Below are 21312 nucleotides of genomic sequence, written 5' to 3'. Positions count from 1 at the left end.
TGCTGCCATTCTGCGCAGCGAAGCCATTGATCTATCAAGCGATGAAGATCTGGGAGATGACACTCTCGAGCAGCTTATCAAAAGCAAAGAAGAAGCTGAAATCTTCAACAATTTACCTCTCTTTGATGTCGCCATCATCCACAACTTCATCGATGAATGGTTTGCCTCTCCAAACATCAGCTTCGAAGATCTGCAGCTGCCTGTCGGTCTCAGCGTCCCCTTCCAAGGCGCAATTGCTTCAGAACTTGCCATTGCTCAGCGCATAGTTGAGCTGAAGCAGAAAATTGATCATGAAAAGGCTCAGTTCAAGAAGCACATGGCCAGGCTCAGCGTGCAGGAAGTGAAGAGCTTCAAAACCATGTTGCATGAGCTCAAGGAAAATTTCCTGAAGAAGCATGCTAAAGCTCAAGGCTCGCGTGAGCAGATGAAGTCTCTGGCAGAATGATGTGTGCAGGCCTACAATGAGGCCGAGAAGCGCAAGGCACTTGGGCGTCCTGGCATCGACCCCAAGATGGCCGTGAAGAAGAAGAAGCAGCCTGCTGTGACTGAACCAGAGGCACCAAGACAAGAAGCTATTCCGATTGTCTTCCCAACCGCCACGACTGGCTCGAAGCCAAAGAGCCGGACAACTGCTTCAGAGCTTAAGAAGACACGGAATGCAGAGGCTGAAGCCAGGAAAAGGAAAAGCTCTGAAGCCTCTCCTACTGCCCCCAGCAAAAAGAAACGCAAGATCAAGAAATCTCGGGCTGCTCCCACAGAGCCCTTGATAGTTGAACCTCTCTGTGTCCTTCACCCCAATACAGAAAGAAGACTGACAGTTCATGAGCCTGCTCCCATAGAGGCTCCTAAAGCTGAAGATATTCCAGCAGCCGACCCCATCGCTGCTGAAGACATTGGTCATCAAGACAATGTACAAGATGATGCAGCCCTTCCTCAGCTTGAAACGAGCGAACTCATCAGTATTGGTCGTCCTCTGGCGCCAATGGCACAAGATGAGTCATGGGCGGATCGCCCTCAGGAGGAAGAAGACTTTGGGGTCCAGCCCACTCCGACCCCACAAGTGTCGTCTGTGTTCCGTAGGCTTCGCAAAGGTCCACGGCCTCAAGTCCATACTGCAGAAATTCCGGCTGCATTAGCCGAAGACAATGAAGAAGCTCCACTAGAACCCACTTCCCCGCTCTATCAAGATGCAGTTCTCCAGGAGAACGTGCCTGAGGTTGTCCCTCCAACTACACAAACGGAGGAAGACAATGTTGCGGCTGCCACCACAAACGCTGAAGCCAATGTGGAGCCCGCCTCACCAAATGCTTCAGCGGACAGCGAAGCTACCGAGCCAGACACTTCTATTCCTGAGTCTGCTGCAGGTCCTCAATTCGATTATCATATTGAGCACATGCCTCATGTTCAGAAGCCAGTCCCAAGGCTGCCAAGGTTCCCAGGTCCTGCATCAGCACCTGGTTCCTTTGACATCAACAGCTTCAAGGCAGACAATACATTTTTCAATAGCTCCAAGAACCCCTATTCAAGAGAAAGGATTGTATCAGACAGGTTCTGGAGCTATTCTCAGCGCAGCTATTATTCATGCATCTTATACAATTAAGGCCGCATCTTTCCGCACAAGCGCCTTGAGGTTGAAGCCATTGCTGGTCTGCCATGTCTTGAGGAAGCTTTGGATTGCTTCAAGCAAGTGGGTCTGCTGCCGTTTGTGACGGATGAAGAGCACTGGAATGAAGAGCTTCTGCTTCAGTTCTATGCCACCCTTCATATCAAAGGATACAACAGAGATCCGAAGACTTGGATCTTGGAGTGGATGACCGGCAATGTCCATCATGAAGCCAATGCATTTGATATCATTGAGCTCACCGGCCTGCCCACTCCTGGCGAATTCTTCGAGGAAGGTTGTCAATTACATTCTGAAGCTATTGAAAGCATTTTCCAGAGACCTGAACCAAATATGAGTCAGATGCTCTCAATGATGAAGCCATTGCCTCAGGATGCACCCTATCCAACTGAGTTCTTCATTGAAGACCTAGAGTACCTGCCCAGGACCATATATCACATCATCCGGCGGACTCTCTGGCCCATTAAGGGACACTCACCACATGCCAAGATCGAGGGTGCAATGAAGACTCTCATATTCTATATACTGCATGGCAAATGCTTCAACGCACAGGATCTCTTCATACGCCAACTTGTAGCGTCCGGCTCAGAATTATTTGGTTTGAAGTTCTATGCTCCTTGGGTGATGAGGCTAATCAAACTGCACTCTGCGATCTCGTATCAGCCCTCTGCCCGAAACCATCGGATCTTCTTGCCAGATGTGGATACCTCTGCTGAAGCAATATACCTGAGCCTGCCAAGCAACCGATAAGTCTTCAGAATGCAGAACGCCAGAGCTTCACGCAGAATGATGAAGGTGTTGAAGCCATATCCAGGGTATATCCGTTGACTGGCACTACACGTGTACCAGCATCTACTGAAGCCACAGACAGCACAAATGCTCCAAGACCCAAGAAGCATGCTCGTGTCCTCACTGACCGAGAGCTTCTTGTGGCCCTTCACCAAAAGCAAGATAGGCATCACGACTGGCTAAAACGTCAAATGAAGAGCCTCTTGGTGGATGTCAATCGTCTTCGAAACCTTGCCACCAAGAATGCCTTCGTTACACACCAAACCTGCCGTCGTACATGGAAAGGGCTCTCAATGATATGTACTGAAGCTGAACTTGAAGAGGATGGCTTCACAGAGCGTTTCAAGTTTGACACCACACCTCCTAGAAGGGCTGTGATGCGCAACACACCATCACTAGAAGACTCTGAGTTCTCTTCATCTACTGCCACAGTTACTGCAAGGATCATTGATGAAGAAGACGATGCTACTTCACCACCACCTGCTTCAGCACATCCCAGCTCTGCACCGCCAAACAACTCCACCGACCCTGCTGCGCCTGGGAGCGCATAGCAAACTCTATGTCTTCAAACCTTTTTGGTCATTACTGACAAAAGATGGAGAAGCGTATGATGTTTATAGTCTTCAAGCGGGTCAACATGGGTGGGTGCCTTGTGTTTTGTCATATTTTGCTTCGTGTTTACAACTCTTGTGTTTGCTTCATTTGGTTCTTTGAGTTGTAAACACTAAAACTCGGTGGTCGTCTGCTACTTGTTTGCCACTCTGTTTGCGAAGATAAATTCCGCATGTGCGATGATAAATTCCGCACTTATCTCATTCTGTAGACGTCCATTTTCCATTATGCATGTCATTATCTTCATATACTTTCACATGCATAGTGGATTGTCATCATAAGCTGAAGAGGATCTCCACAAGTACAACCTGCCATGTGCATTTGCATTCCAAAAGCAAATTAACTTATATGCACATCTTCAGGGGGAGCCTTCGCAACTTATGAACACAATTCACTATCCTTTACAAACTTCACACATTATATTCCCTGTTGAAAACTTCAACTAGTTTGTCATCAATCACCAAAAAAGGGGAGATTGTAAGTGCATCTAGTGCCACCCCTAGTTGGTTTTGGAGCATTGACGAAAAACCTAGTTGAGGGACTAATGTGTTTGTGAGAATTGCAGGAAAACACAGGTAGAAGTCCCTCATTGATTCGGTTTTACTACCAGAGATGACCCCTAAAATGTATGAAGACATTGAAGACAAAGGTGGTTTATGAAGATATTCACATTGAAGACTATGACAAAATAAGACACGTTATGAAGCCTATGGAACTCGAAGACTTGGATCTTTCGTAGTTCTTTTTCTTTTGTGTTGTGTCATAGGAACCACCGTACTGTTAAGTGGGGTCCAGGAGAACCAGTCAGAATGACTGAAGTGATGCCTAAATCAAAAACCTATGTCTTCGAACAAAGACAATGAGAGCAAATCTTGTCCAGAGCCAGACAAGTCAGCTTTGCTTGTAGCCCAAGCAAAGTTTCCATGAGAGTTTGAAATCTGACCGTTGAGACACGTGTCAGTTCCTTAGTGACCCAGGGTCATTTCGGACAAATCAGGTCAGGTTGCCAAGTGGCTATAAATAGCCCACCCCCACAACCATAAACGGTTGGCTGCTCAGATTTCAGTGCACGACTTTTGTCGTTTGAGAGCAACCCACCTCGAAGCCTTTGAGAGAAAATTCCTAGTGAGGAGAAAACCCCTAACCACCCAGAGCCAGAGCAAATTGGGCATCACTTGAGTCTTCTTGTTTGTGTGATCTGAAGACTTATTACACTTGAGGACTGTGAATCCTCCAGACGGTTAGGCGTCGCGTTCAGAGCATCCAAGAGACATTGTGGATTGCCAGTGAATGAAGTTTGTGAAGGTTTGGGAGTCTACCTTGAAGACTTACCAGAGTGATTGGGCGAGGACTAAGTGACCTTAGCTCAAGGAGAATACGGTGAGGACTTGGTGTCCTGGACTGTGTGTTCAGGACTGGGTGTCCGAGACTGTGTGTCCTAAGGTTTAAATACCTAGCCGCTCCAACCAGACGTACAGTTGTCACAGCAACTGGAACTGGTCCAACATATCATTGTCTTCAACGAGTCACTGGTTTCATCTTCACTTCCTTTTCTTACTATTACACATTGTGAAGCCATTGCATGCTTGCTTTATCTCTTGTCTTCACAACGTGTATGTTTGAACTGTTTGGCTTCATAACTTCTTCCTACCTGATCCTTATTACATTGCAGTTGTTTGTCATTGTACTTTCACTCTATTGAATACATGACCATGGCTGGCCTAGTGTAATCTAACTTCCGCTGCATAGTAAAAGGCACAATCTTCGCTGTTTGTCTTCATAACTCTCACGTTTTGAAGACTTTCATAAAAATCGCCTATTCAACCCCCTCTAGTCGATATAACGCACTTTCAGGAGCACTACAACATTTCTGTTAAGTATATGTGAATGACATATTGTTGATCAGAAATAATGTAGAATTATTCTGCAAAGCATAAAGGAGTGTTTTGAAAGAAGTTTTTCAAAGAAAGACCTCGGTGAAGCTGCTTACATATTAAGCATCAAGATCTATAGAGATAGATCAAGACGCTTGATAAGTTTTTTTCAATGAGTACATACCTTGACAATATTTTGAAGTAGTTCAAAAATTGGAACGGTCAAAGAAAGAGTTCTTGGCTGTGTTACAAGGTGTGAAATTGAGTAAGACTCAAAGCCCGACCACGACAGAAGATAGAAAGAGAATGAAAGTCATTCCCTATGCCTCAGCCATAGGTTCTATAAAGTATGTCATGTTGTGTACCAGATCTATTGTATACCTGACACTGTGTTAAGCAAGGGAGTACAATAGTGATCTAAGAATAGATCATAGGACAACGGTCAAAATTATCCTTAGTGGAATAAGAAAATATTTCTCAATTATGGAGGTGACAAAAAGGTTCATCGTAAAAAGTTACGTCGATGCAAGTTTTGACACAGATCTGGATGACTCTAAGTCTCGATCTAGATACATATTGAAAGTGGGAGTAATTAGCTAGAGTTGATCCGTGCAGAGCATTGTAGACATAGAATTCGCAAAATACTTACGGATCTATATGTGACAGACCCGTTGACTAAAATTATCTCACAAGCAAAACATGATCACACCTTAGTACTCTTTGGGTGATAATCACATAAATGATGTGAACTAGATTACTGACTCTAGTAAACCCTTTGGGTATAGGTCACACGACAATGTGAACTATGGGTGTTAATCACATGGTGATGTGAACTATTAGTGTTGAATCACATGGCGATGTGAACTAGATTATTGACTCTAGTGCAAGTGGGAGACTGAAGGAAATATGCCCTAGAGGCAATAATAAAGTTATTATTTATTTCCTTATATCATGATAAATGTTTATTATTCATGCTAGAATTATATTAACCGGAAACATAATACATGTGTGAATACATAGACAAACAGAGTGTCACTAGTATGCCTCTACTTGACTAGCTCGTTAATCGAAGATGGTTATGTTTCCTAACCATGAACAAAAGAGTTGTTATTTGATTAACGGGATCACATCATTAGAAGAATGATGTGATTGACATGACCCATTCCATTAGCTTAGCACCCGATCGTTTAGTATGTTGCTATTGCTTTCTTCATGACTTATACATGTTCCTATGACTATGAGATTATGCAACTCCCGTTTGCCGGAGGAACACTTTGTGTGCTACCAAACGTCACAATGTAACTGGGTGATTATAAAGGAGCTCTACAGGTGTCTCCAAAGGTACATGTTGGGTTGGCGTATTTCGAGATTAGGATTTGTCACTCCGATTGTCGGAGAGGTATCTCTGGGACCTCTCGGTAATGCACATCACATAAGCCTTGCAAGCATTGCAACTAATGAGTTAGTTGCGAGATGATGTATTACGAAACGAGTAAAGAGACTTGCTGGTAACGAGATTGAACTAGGTATTGAGATACCGACGATCGAATCTCGGGCAAGTAACATACCGATGACAAAGGGAACAACGTATGTTGTTATGCGGTCTGACCGATAAAGATCTTCGTAGAATATGTGGGATCCAATATGAGCATCCAGGTTCAGCTATTGGTTATTGACCGGAGACGTGTCTCGGTCATGTCTACATTGTTCTCGAACCCGTAGGGTCCGCACGCTTAAGGTTTTGATGACAGTTATATTATGAGTTTATGCATTTTGATGTACCGAAGTTTGTTCGGAGTCCCGGATGTGATCACGGACATGATGAGGAGTCTCGAAATGGTCGAGACATAAAGATTGATATATTGGAAGCCTACATCTGGATATCGGAAGTGTTCCGGGTGAAATCGGGATTTTACCGGAGTACCGGGAGGTTACCGGAACCCCCCGGGAGGTATATGGGCCTTAGTGGGCTTTAGTGGAAGAGAGGAGAGGTGGCCAGGGCTGGGCCGCGCGCCCCTCCCCCCTAGTCCGAATAGGACAAGGGGAGGGGGGCGGCGCCCCCCTTCCTTCTCTCTCTCCTCTTTACCCCTCCTGAATCCTATTCCAACTAGGAAAGGGGGGGAATCCTACTCCCGGTGGGAGTAGGACTCCTCCTGGCGCGCCCTCCTCCTGGCCGGCCGCACCTTCCCCTGCTCCTTTATATAGGGGGCAGGGGGCACCCCTAGACACAAGTTGATCCACGTGATCATATTCTTAGCCGTGTGCGGTGCCCCCTTCCACCATAGTCCTCGATAATATTGTAGCGGTGCTTAGGCGAAGCCCTGCGACGGTAGTACATCAAGATCGTCACCACGCCGTCGTGCTGACGGAACTCTTCCCCGACACTTTGCTGGATCGAAGTTCGGGGATCGTTATCGAGCTGAACGTGTGCTAGAACTCGGAGGTGCCGTAGTTTCGGTGCTTGATCGGTCGGGCTGTGAAGACGTACGACTACATCAACCACGTTGTGCTAACGCTTCCGTTGTCGATCTACAAGGGTACGTAGATCACACTCTCCCCTCTCGTTGCTATGTATCACCATGATCTTGCGTGTGCATAGGAAAATTTTGAAATTACTACGTTACCCAACACATCATTATTAGAGCATTGTCCCAGTGAGGGAAGGATGATGGAGACCATGATTCCCCCACAAGTCGGGATGAGACTCCGGACAAAAAGAAAGAGAAAAGGCCCCAAAAAATAAAAAAATAAAAAAAATGAGAGAAAAAGAGAGAAGGGCAATGCTACTATCCTTTTACCACACTTGTGCTTCAAAGTAGCACCATGATCTTCATGATAGAGAGTCTCCTATGTTGTCACTTTCATATACTAGTGGGAATCTTTCATTATATAACTTGGCTTGTATATTCCAATGATGGGCTTCCTCAAAATGCCCTAGGTCTTCGTGAGCAAGCGAGTTGGATGCATACCCACTTAGTTTCTTTTTGAGCTTTCATACACTTATAGCTCTAGTGCATCCGTTGCATGGAAATCCCTACTCAGTCACATTAATATCTATTGATGGGCATCTCCATAGCATGTTGATACGCCTAGTTGATGTGAGACTACCTTCTCCTTTTTGTCTTCTCTACAACCACCATTCTATTCCACCTATAGTGTTATGTCCATGGCTCACGCTCATATATTGCGTGAAGATTGAAAAAGTTTGATAACATCAAAAGTACGAAAAAATTGCTTGGCTTGTCATAAGGGTTGTGCATGATTTAAATATGTTGTGTGGTGAAGATGGAGCAAAGCCAGACTATATGATTTTGTAGGGATAGCTTTCTTTGGCTATGTTATTTTGAGAAGACATGATTGCTTTGTTAGTATGCTTGAAATATTTTTATTTTTATGTCAATATTAAACTTTTGTCTTGAATCTTATGGATCTGAATATTCTTGCCACAATAAAGAGAATTACATGGATAAATATGTTAGGTAGCATTCCACATCAAAAATTCTGTTTTTATCATTTACCTACTCGAGGACGAGCATGAATTAAGCTTGGGGATGCTGATACGTCTCCAATGTATCTATAATTTTTCATTGTTCCATGCTATTATATTATCAACCTTGGATGTTTTATATGCATTTATATGCTATTTTATATGATTTTTGGGACTAACCTATTAACCCAGAGCCCAGTGCCAGTTTCTGTTTTTCCCTTGTTTCAGTGTTTCCAAGAAAAGGAATATCAAACGGAGTCCAAACAAAATGAAACCTTCGGAAAAGTTATTTTTGGAAAGAAAGCAATACATGAGATTTGGAGTGCACGCCAGGGGATCAACAAGGAAGTCACGAGGAAGGGGGGCGCGCCCACCCCCTGGGCGCGCCCTCCACCCTCGTGGCTCCCTTGATGTATTTCTTCCGCCTATATATATCCATATAACCTAAAACTATGGAGGAACAGAATAGATCGGGAGTTTCGCCGCAAGAAGCCTCCGTAGCCACCGAAAACCAATCTAGACCCGTTCCGGCACCCTACCGGAGGGGGCAATCTCTCTCCGGTGGCCATCTTCATCATCCCGGTGCTCTCCATGACGAGGAGGGAGTAGTTCTCCCTCGGGGCTGAGGGTATGCACCAGTAGCTATGTGTTTGATCTCTCTCTTTCTCTCGTGTTCTTGAGGTGATACGATCTTGATGTACCGTGAGCTTTACTATTATGGTTGGATCTTATTATGTTTCTCCCCCTCTACTCTCTTGTAATGGATTGAGTTTTCCCTTTGAAGTTATCTTATCCGATTGAGTCTTTAAGGATTTGAGAACACTTGATGTATGTCTTGCCGTGCGTATCTGTGGTGACAATGGGATACCACGTGATTCACTTGATATATGTTTTGGTGATCAACTTGCGGGTTCCACCCATGAACCTATGCATAGGGGTTGGCACACGTTTTCGTCTTGATTCTCCGGTAGAAACTTTGGGGCACTCTTGGGGGTTCTATGTGTTGGTTGAATAGATGAATCTGAGATTGTGTGATGCATATCGTATAATCATACCCACGGATACTTGAGGTGACATTGGAGTATCTAGGTGACATTAGGGTTTTGGTTGATTTGTGTCTTAAGGTGTTATTCTAGTACGAATTCTAGGGCTGTTTGTGACACCTATAGGAATAGCCCAACGGATTGATTGGAAAGAATAACTTTGAGGTGGTTTCGTACCCTACCATAATCTCTTCGTTCGTTCTGCGCTATTAGTGACTTTGGAGTGACTCTTTGTTGCATGTTGAGGGATAGTTATGTGATCCAATTATGTTATTATTGTTGAGATAACTTGCATTAGTGAAAGTATGAACCCTAGGCCTCGTTTCAACTCATTAAAATACCGTTTGTGCTCACTTTTATCATTAGTTACCTTGCTGTTTTTATATTTTCAGATTACAAAAACCTTTATCTACCATCCATATACCACTTGTATCACCATCTCTTCGCCGAACTAGTGCACCTATACAATTTACCATTGTATTGGGTGTGTTGGGGACACAAGAGACTCTTTGTTATTTGGTTGCAGGGTTGCTTGAGAGAGACCATCTTCATCCTACGCCTCCTACAGATTGATAATCCTTAGCTCATCCACTTGAGGGAAATTTGCTACTGTCCTACAAACCTCTGCACTTGGAGGCCCAACAACGTCTACAAGAAGAAGGTTCTGTAGTAGACATCATTGGTGCTATTGAAAAGATGCCATGTCCCAAGGACATCAAAGGTATAAGAAGTTTTCTAGGTCATGCCGGTTTTTATAGGAGGTTCATTAAGGACTTCTCAAAAATTTCTCAGCCTCTGACTAACCTATTAAAAAAATATATTCCTTTTGTATTTGATGATGATTGTGTAGAAGCATTTGAAATACTTAAGAAAGCTTTGATTTCTGCACCTATTGTTCAGCCACCTGATTGGAATTTACCCTTTGAAATTATGTGTGATGCTAGTGATTATACTGTAGGTGCTGTTCTAGGACAAAGAGTTGATAGACTAAATGTTATTCAATATGCTAGTAAAACTCTAGACAATGCCCAGAGAAATTATGCTTGCGATAAGTTCAGATCTTATATAGTTGAATCTAAAGTAACTATTCACACTGATCATGCTGCTATTAAATATCTTATGGTAAAGAAAGATGATAAACCTATACTTATTAGATGGGTTCTCTTGCTACAAGAATTTGATTTGCATATTATTGATAGAAAGGGAGCTGAGAACCCCGTTGCAGACAACTTGTCTAGGTTAGAGAATGTTCTTGATGACCCACTACCTATTGATGATAGCTTTCCTGATGAACAATTAAATGTCATAAATGCTTCTCGTACTGCTCCATGGTATGCTGATTATGCTAATTATATTGTTGCTAAATTTATACCACCTAGTTTCACATACCAGCAAAATAAAAAGTTCTTCTATGATTTAATACATTACTTCTGGGACGACCCAGATCTTTATAAAGAAGGAGTAGATGGTGTTATTAGACGTTGTGTAACTGAGCATGAACAGGAATAGATCCTACGCAAGTGTCACTCCGAAGCCTATGGAGGACACCATGCTGGAGATAGAACTACACACAAGGTATTGCAATCCGGTTTTTATTGGCCTACTCTCTTCAAGGATGCCCGTAAGTTTGTCTTGTCTTGTGATGAATGTCAAAGAATTGGTAATATTAGTAGACGTCAGGAAATGCCTATGAATTATTCACTTGTTAGTGAACCATTTGATGTTTGGGGCTTTGATTATATGGGACCTTTTCCTTCCTCTAATGGGTATACACATATTTTAGTTGCTTTTGATTACGTTACTAAGTGGGTAGAGGCTATTCCAACTAGTAGTGCTGATCATAACACCTCTATTAAGATGCTTAAAGAAGTTATTTTTCCGAGGTTTGGAGTCCCTAGATATTTAATGACTGATGGTGGTTCACACTTTATTCATGGTGCCTTTCGTAAAATGCTTGCTAAGTATGATGTTAATCATAGAATGGCATCTCCTTATCACCCACAGTCTAGTGGTCAAGTAGAATTAAGTAATAGAGAGCTCAAATTAATTTTGCAAAAGACTGTTAACAGATCTAGAAAGAATTGGTCCAAGAAACTTGATGATGCATTATGGGCTTATAGAACTGCATACAAAAATCCTATGGGCATGTCTCTGAATAAAATGGTTTATGGAAAAGCTTGTCACTTACCTCTTGAGATAGAACACAAGGCATATTGGGCCATTAAAGAGCTTAATTATGATTTCAAATTTGCCGGTGAGAAGAGGTTATTTGACATTAGCTCACTTGATGAATGGAGAACCCAAGCCTATGAAAATGCCAAGCTGTTTAAAGAAAAAGTTAAAAGATGGCATGACAAAAGGATACAAAAGCGTGAGTTCAATGTCGGTGATTATGTATTGCTATACAACTCTCGTTTAAGATTTTTTGCAGGCAAACTTCTCTCTAAATGGGAAGGTTCTTACGTCATCGAGGAGGTCTATCATTCCGGTGCCATAAAAATCAACAACTTCGAAGGCACAAATCCGAGGGTGGTGAATGGTCAAAGAATCAAACATTATATCTCAGGTAATCCCATAAATGTTGAAACTAATATTATTGAAACCGTAACCCCGGAGGAATATATAAGGGACACTTTCCGGAACGTTTTAGACTTCGAAAAGGAATAGGTACGTGGTACGGTAAGTAAACCGACTCCAAAACAGTTCTAATGGCAATTTTTCTTTGTTTTGGAATATATAAAAAATAGGAAAATAAGAAGCAGACCAGAAAGCACACGGGGCTTCCACGAGGGTGGAGGGCACGCCCTACCCCCTGGGCACGCCCCTTGCCTCGTGGGCACCTCGTGTGCTCTCCGGACTCCGTTTTCTTACACGATACTTCTTTTGGTCGGTAAAAATTCATTATATAATATCCCGAAGGTTTTGACCACTGTATCACCCAAATATCTCTTGTCTTTGTTTCAAGCTGTCCTGCTGCAGATTTGAGAAACACGTCGTCCCAAGATTCGGAAGGAGAAAGCTTTGTGGCTGATTACCTTGCAGATCCTAGAGTCTATGGGGATGTGGAGCATTGTGGTTGGACTACGCAAGAAGAAGAGGACTATGAACCTAAGGGAAAGGAGGAGACGAGCTCAGATGAACATGAATTCCCATTACCTCAACCCGGGGACATGCATGTGGAGTTCAAAAAGTCAAGCCTCCCGGATAGAGCAAAGAAACCTAAGATCGAGTTTATCCCTTTTCGCCTCTTGCAGGAAAACAAACAGGAATTATGCAAAAAGATACTAAGACTGGAGCAGGAGATCGACGACCTGAGGAATCAAAATTCTTTCCTCAAGTGCAATTTAAGGAAGAAGCCTACATCATCAATAACTCCATCTCCTTCACCAACAAAGAAGAACTGAGTATCTGGTATGGGCACTCCCCTTGGCAACCGCCAAGCTTGGGGGAGTACCCCGGTATCGTATCACCATCACCTTTATCTTTACCGTTTTTCTTAGTTTGATCCTTTTGATAATATCTTGATCTAGTAGAATAAAGTTTTAGTATGATCTAGTTGTGAGTTTTGCTTTATGATCCTTCTATGTAATCGAGTCCGTGAGCTATATATAATAAAGATTAGTGTTGAGTCAAGGGCTTGATTATCTTGCTATGATCTTGAGGGAATAAATAAAAGAGAAAGAATAAAAAGAAATAAAGAGATCATATGGATCTTATGGAAAGTAATGAGCTCACATATAAAGATTAGGATGAATAAAAGTTGTTGAGAGTTGACAAACATAGTTTTGGTTATCGTTGCAATTAATAAGAAGTAATAAAGAAAGAGAGGTCTTCACATATAAATATACTATCTTGGACATCTTTTATGATTGTGAGCACTCATTAAAGTATGATATGCTAAAGAGTTGATGTTGGACAAGGAAGACAACATGATGGGTTATATTTTCTTACATCTGAGATAAATTATATTGTCATGGATCATCCAACATGTTGAGCTTGCCTTTCCCTCTCATGCTAGCCAAGTTCTTTGCACCAAGTAGAAATACTACTTGTGCTTCCAAATATCCCTAAACCCAGTTTTTCCATGAGAGTCCACCATACCTACCTATGGATTGAGTAAGATCCTTCAAGTAAGTTGACATCGGTGCATGCAATAAAAATTGCTCTCTAAATATTTATGACCTATTAATGTGGAGAAAATAAGCTTTATACGATCTTGTGATGTGGAAGAAATAAAAGCGATGGATTGCATAATAAAGGTACACATCACACGTGGCAATATAAAGTGACGTTCTTTTGCACTAAGATTTTCTGCATCCAACCATAAAAGTGCATGACAACCTCTGCTTCCCACTGTGAAGGGCCTATCTTTTACTTTTTATCTTCTACCTTATATAAGAGTCATGATGATCTTCACCTTTCCTTTTACATTTTATCCTTTGGCAAGCACAATGTGTTGGAAAGATCCAGATATATATAACTAATTGGATGTGAGTTTTCATGAACTATTATGGTTGACATTACCCTTGAGGTAAAAGGTTGGGAGGCAAAACCATAAGCCCCTATCTTTCTCTATGTCCAGCTAAAACTTCATAACCATAAATATCGCGTGAGTGTTAGCAATTGTGGAAGACTAAATAATAGTTGAGTATGTGGTTGATTTGTGTCTTAAGGTGTTATTCTAGTACAAACTCTTGGGCTGTTTCTGACACCTATAGGAATAGACCAACGGATTGATTGGAAAGAATAACTTTGAGGTGGTTTCGTACCCTCATAATCTCTTCGTCCGTTCTCCGCTATTAGTGACTTTGGAGTGACTCTTTGTTGCATGTTGAGGGATAGTTATGTGATCCAATTATGTTATTATTGTTGAGATAACTTGCATTAGTGAAAGTATGAACCCTAGGCCTTGTTTCAACTCATTAAAATACCGTTTGTGCTCACTTTTATCATTAGTTACCTTGCTGTTTTTATATTTTCAGATTACAAAAACCTTTATCTACCATCCATATACCACTTGTATCACCATCTCTTCGCTGAACTAGTGCACCTATACAATTTACCATTGTATTGGGTGTGTTGGGGACACAAGAGACTCTTTGTTATTTGGTTGCAGGGTTGCTTGAGAGAGACCATCTTCATCCTACGCCTCCTACGGATTGATAAACCTTAGGTCATCCACTTGAGGGAAATTTGCTACTGTCCTACAAACCTCTACACTTGGAGGCCCAATAACGTCTACAAGAAGAAGGTTGTGTAGTAGACATCATTGATGCTATTGAAAAGATGTCGTGTCCCAAGGACATCAAAGGTATAAGAAGTTTTCTAGGTCATGCCGGTTTTTATAGGAGGTTCATTAAGGACTTCTCAAAAATTTCTCGGCCTCTGACTAACCTATTACAAAAAGATATTCCTTTTGTCTTTGATGATGATTGTGTAGAAGCATTTGAAATACTGAAGAAAGCTTTGATTTCCGCACCTATTGTTCAGCCACCTGATTGGAATTTACCATTTGAAATTATGTGTGATGCTAGTGATTATACTGTAAGTGCTGTTCTAGGACAAAGAGTTGATAAACTAAATGTTATTCAATATGCTAGTAAAACTCTAGACAATGCCCAGAGAAATTATGCTTGCGATAAGTTCAGATCTTATATAGTTGATTCTAAAGTAACTATTCACACTGATCATGCTGCTATTAAATATCTTATGGAAAAGAAAGATGCTAAACCTAGACTTATTAGATGGTTTCTCTTGCTACAAGAATTTGATTTGCATATTATTGATAGAAAGGGAGCTGAGAACCCCGTTGCAGACAACTTGTCTAGGTTAGAGAATGTTCTTGATGACCCACTACCTATTGATGATAGCTTTCCTGATGAACAATTAAATGTCATAAATGCTTCTCGTACTGCACCATGGTATGCTGATTATGCTAATTATATTGTTGCTAAATTATACCACCTAGTTTCACATACCAACAAAAGAAAAAGTTCTTCTATGATTTAAGACATTACTTCTGGGATGACCCACATCTTTATAAAGGAGTAGATGGTGTTATTAGACGTTGTGTACCTGAGCATGAACAGGAACATATCCTACACAAGTGTCACTCCGAAGCCTATGGAGGACACCATGCTGGAGATAGAACTGCACACAAGGTATTGCAATCCGGTTTTTATTGGCCTACTCTCTTCAAGGATGCCCGTAAGTTTGTCTTGTCTTGTGATGAATGTCAAAGAATTGGTAATATTAGTAGACGTCAGGAAATGCCTATGAATTATTCACTTGTTAGTGAACCATTTGATGTTTGGGGCTTTGATTATATGGGACCTTTTCCTTCCTCTAATGGGTATACACATATTTTAGTTGCTTTTGATTACGTTACTAAGTGGGTAGAGGCTATTCCAACTAGTAGTGCTGATCATAACACCTCTATTAAGATGCTTAAAGAAGTTATTTTTCCGAGGTTTGGGGTCCCTAGATATTTAATGACTGGTGGTGGTTCACACTTTATTCATGATGCCTTTCGTAAAATGATTGCTGAGTATGATGTTAATCATAGAATTGCATCTCCTTAGCACCCACAGTCTTGTGGTCAAGTAGAATTAAGTAATAGAGAGCTCAAATTAATTTTACAGAAGACTGTTAATAGATCTAGAAAGAATTGGTCCAAGAAACTTGACGATGCATTATGGGCTTATAGAACTGCATACAAAAATCCAATGGGCATGTCTCCGTATAAAATGGTTTATGGAAAAGCTTGTCACTTACCTCTTGAGCTAGAACACAAGGCATATTGGGCCATTAAAGAGCTTAATTATGATTTCAAACTTGCCGGTGAGAAGAGGTTATTTGACATTATCTCACTTGATGAATGGAGAACCCAAGCCTATGAAAATGCTAAGCTGTTTAAAGAAAAAGTTAAAAGATGGCATGACAAAAGGATACAAAAGCGTGAATTCAATGTAGGTGATTATGTATTGCTATACAACTCTTGTTTAAGATTTTTGCAGGCAAACTTCTCTCTAAATGGGAAGGTCCTTACATCATCGAGGAGGTCTATCATTCCGGTGCCATAAAAATCAACAACTTCAAAGGCACAAATCCGAGGGTGGTGAATGGTCAAAGAATCAAACATTATATCTTAGGTAATCCCATGAATGTTGAAAATAATATTATTGAAACCGTAACCCTGGAGGAATATATAAGGGACACTTTCCGGAACATTTTAGACTCCGAAAAGGAATAGGTACATGGTACGGTAAGTAAACCGACTCCAAAACAGTTCTAATGGCAATTTTTCTTCGTTTTGGTATATATAAAAAATAGGAAAATAAGAAGCAGACCAGAAAGGACACGGGGCTTTCACGAGGGTGGAGGGTGCGCCCTACCCCCTGGGTGCGCCCCCTGCCTCGTGGGCACCTCGTTTTCTCTCCGGACTCCATTTTCTTGCACTATACTTCTTTTGGTCGGTAAAAATTCATTATATAATCTCCCGAAGGTTTTGACTACTGTATCACACAAATATCTCTTGTCTTTGTTTCGAGCTATCCTGCTGCAGATTTGAGCGACACGTCGTCCCAAGATTCGGAAGGAGAAAGCTATGTGGCTGATTACCTTGCAGATCCTAAAGTCTATGGGGATGTGGAGCATTGTGGTTGGACTACGGAATAAGAAGAGTACTATGAACCTAAGGGAAAGGAGGAGACGAGCTCAGATGAACATGAATTCCCATTACCTCAACCCGGGGACATGCATGTGGAGTTCAAAAAGTCAAGCCTCCCGGATAGAGCAAAGAAACCTAAGATCGAGTTTATCCCTTTTCGCCTCTTGCAGGAAAACAAACAGGAATTATGCAAAAAGATACTAAGACTGGAGCAGGAGATCGACGACCTGAGGGATCAAAATTCTGTCCTCAGGCGCAATTTAAGGAAGAAGCCTACATCATCAACAACTCCATCTCCTTCACCAACAAAGAAGAACTGAGTATCTGGTATGGGCACTCCCCTTGGCAACCGCCAAGCTTGGGGGAGTGCCCCGGTATCTTATCACCATCACCTTTATCTTTACCGTTTTTCTTAGTTCGATCCTTTTGATAATATCTTGATCTAGTAAAATAAAGTTTTAGTATGATCTAGTTGTGAGTTTTGCTTTATGATCCTTCTATGTAATTGAGTCCGTGAGCTATATATAATAAAGATTAGTGTTGAGTCAAGGGCTTGATTATCTTGCTATGATCTTGAGGGAATAAAATAAAAGAGAAAGAATAATAAGAAATAAAGAGAACATATGGATCTTATGGAGAGTAATGAGCTCACATATAAAGATTAGGATGAATAAAAGTTGTTGAGAGTTGACAAACATAGTTTTGGTCATCGTTGCAATTAATAGGAAGTAATAAAGAAAGAGAGGTCTTCATATATAAATATACTATCTTGGACATCTTTTATGATTGTGATCACTCATTAATGTATGATATGCTAAAGAGTTGATGTTGGACAAGGAAGACAACGTGATGGGTTATGTTTTCTTACATCTGAGATAAATTATATTGTCATGGATCATCCAACATGTTGAGCTTGCCTTTCCCTCTCATGCTAGCCAAGTTCTTTGCACCAAGTAGAAATACTACTTGTGCTTCCAAATATCCCTAAACCCAGTTTTGCCATGAGAGTCCACCATACCTACCTATGGATTGAGTAAGATCCTTCAAGTAAGTTGACATCGGTGCATGCAATAAAAATTGCTCTATAAATATTTATGACCAATTAATGTGGAGAAAATAAGCTTTATACGATCTTGTGATGTGGAAGAAATAAAAGCGACGGACTGCATAATAAAGGTACACATCACAAGTGGCAATATAAAGTGACGTTCTTTTGCGTTAAGATTTTGTGCATCCAACCATAAAAGCGCATGACAACCTCTGCTTCCCTCTGCGAAGGGCCTATCTTTTACTTTTTATCTTCTACATTATATAAGAGTCATGGTGATCTTCACCTTTCCTTTTACATTTTATCCTTTGGCAAGCACAATGTGTTGGAAAGATCCAGATATATATAACTATTTGGATATGAGTTTTCATGAACTATTATGGTTGACATTACCCTTGAGGTAAAAGGTTGGGAGGCAAAACCATAAGCCCCTATCTTTCTCTATGTCCGGCTAAAACTTCATAACCATAAATATCGCATGAGTGTTAGCAATTGTGGAAGACTAAATGATAGTTGAGTATGTGGACTTGCTGAAAAGCTCTTATATTGACTCTTTCCTATGTTATGATAAATTGCAATTGCCTCAATGACTAAGATTAGAGTTTGTTAGTTTTCAATGAAATTTATGATTCATACTTGAAATTGTGATTGAATTGTTACTTTAGCATAAGAGATCATATGACAATATCTAAGAGTGATCATGATGCCATCATGTCAGCATTTTATGTTTATCGACACCTCTATCTCCAAACATGTGGACATATTTTTCGATTTCGGCTTTCGCTTGAGGACAAGCGAGGTCTAAGCTTGGGGAGTTGATACGTCCATTTTGCATCATGCTTTTATATCGATATTTATTGCATTATGGGATGTTATTACATATTATGTCACAATACTTATGCCTATTCTCTCTTATTTTACAAGGTTTACAAGAAGAGGGGGGATGCCTCAGCAGGAATTCTGGGCTGGAAAAGAAGCAAATATTAGAGACCTATTCCGCACATCTCCAAAAGTCCTAAAACTCCACAGAAGCACTTTTCAGAATATATAAAAAGTATTGGGCGCAAGAAGTACCAGAGGGGGGCCACCCACCAACCACGAGGGTGGGGGCGTGCCCTACCCCCCTGGGCGCCAAAAAATAGTCTTGATAACCCACAAGTATAGGGGATCGCAACAGTTTTTGAGGGTAGAGTATTCAACCCAAATTTATTGATTCGACACAAGGGGAGCCAAAGAATATTCTCAAGTATTAGTAGCTGAGTTGTCAATGTAACCACACCTGGAAACTTAGTATCTGCATCAAACTGTTTAGTAGCAAAGTAATATGATAGTAGTGGTAACGGTGGTAAAAGGTAACGATAGCAAAAGTAATATTTTTGGTGTTTTATAGTGATGAGAACAATAGCAACAGAAAAGTAAATAAGCGAAGAACAATATATGGAAAGCTTGTAGGCAATGGATCGGTGATAGAAAATTATGTCGGATGCGATCGATCATGTAACAGTCATAACCTAGGGTGACACAGAACTAACTCCAATTCATCAATGTAATGTAGGCATGTATTCCGAATATAGTCATACGCGCTTATGGGAAAGAACTTGCATGAAATCTTTTGTCCTACCCTCCCGTGGAAGCGGGGTTCTATTGGAAACTAAGGGATATTAAGGCCTCCTTTTAATAGAATACCAGACCAAAGCATTAACACATAGTGAATACATGAACTCCTCAAACTATGGCCATCACCGGGAGAGTTCCCGACTATTGTCACTTCGGGGTTGCCGGATCATAACACATAGTAGGTGACTATAGACTTGCAAGATAGGATCAAGAACTCTCATATATTGATGAAAACATAATAGGTTCAGATCTGAAATCATGGCACTCGGGCCCTAGTGACAAGCATTAGGCATAGCAAAGTCATAGCAACATCAATCTCAGAACATAGTGGATACTAGGGATCAAACCCTAACAAAACTAACTCCATTACATGATAAATCTCATCCAACCATCACCGTCCAGCAAGCCTACGATGGAATTACTCACGCACGGCAGCGAGCATCATGAAATTGCTGATGGAGGAAGGTTGATGATGACGATGGCGATGGATTCCCCTCTCCGGAGCCCCGCACGGACTCCAGATCAGCCCTAAATCCTTCTAGATACCTCTTGAGCACCGCGTTGGTTTTCCCTTGAAGAGGAAAGGGTGATCCAGTAAAGCAGCATAATTATTTCCCTCAATTTTTGAGAACCAAGGTATCAATCCAGTAGGAGACCACGCGCAAGTCACCTCGTACCTACACAAACAAATAAGAACCTCGCAACCAACGTGATAAAGGGGTTGTCAATCCCTTCACGGCCACTTGCAAGAGTGAGATCTGATAGAGATAATAATAATAAGATAAATATTTTTGGTATTTTTATGATATAGATTGAAAGTAAAATATAGCAAAATAAAGTAGATGGGAAACTTGTATGATGGAAAATAGACCAGGGGGCCATAGGTTTCACTAGTGGCTTCTCTCAAGATAGCATAAGTATTACGGTGGGTGAACAAATTACTATCGAGCAATTGATAGAAAAGCGAATAATTATGAGAATATCTAGGCATGATCATGTATATAGGCATCACGTCCGCGACAAGTAGACCGAAACGATTCTGCATCTACTACTATTACTCCACACATCGAACGCTATCCAGCATGCATCTAGAGTATTAAGTTCATAAGAACAGAGTAACGCCTTAAGCAAGATGACATGATGTAGAGGGATAAACTCATGCAATATGATATAAACCCCATCTTTTTATCCTCGATGGCAACAATACAATACGTGTCATTTCCCCTACTGTCACTGGGATCGAGCACCGCAAGATTGAACCCAAAGCTAAGCACTTCTCCCATTGCAAGAAAGATCAATCTAGTTGGCCAAACCAAACTGATAATTTGAAGAGACTTGCAAAGATAAAGCAATCATACATAAAAGAATTCAGAGAAGAATCAAATATTGTTCATAGATAGACTTGATGATAAATCCACAATTCATCGGATCTCGACAAACACACCGCAAAAGAAGATTACATCGAATAGATCTCCAAGAGAATCAAGGAGAACTTTGTATTGAGATCCAAAGAGAGAGAAGAAGCCATCTAGCTACTACTATGGACCCGAAG

The sequence above is a fragment of the Triticum dicoccoides genome, chromosome 4A, assembly GCF_002162155.2.
Source record: "Triticum dicoccoides isolate Atlit2015 ecotype Zavitan chromosome 4A, WEW_v2.0, whole genome shotgun sequence".
NCBI classification, from domain to species: domain Eukaryota; kingdom Viridiplantae; phylum Streptophyta; class Magnoliopsida; order Poales; family Poaceae; genus Triticum; species Triticum dicoccoides.
Note: the sequence above shows the minus strand (reverse complement) of the source record.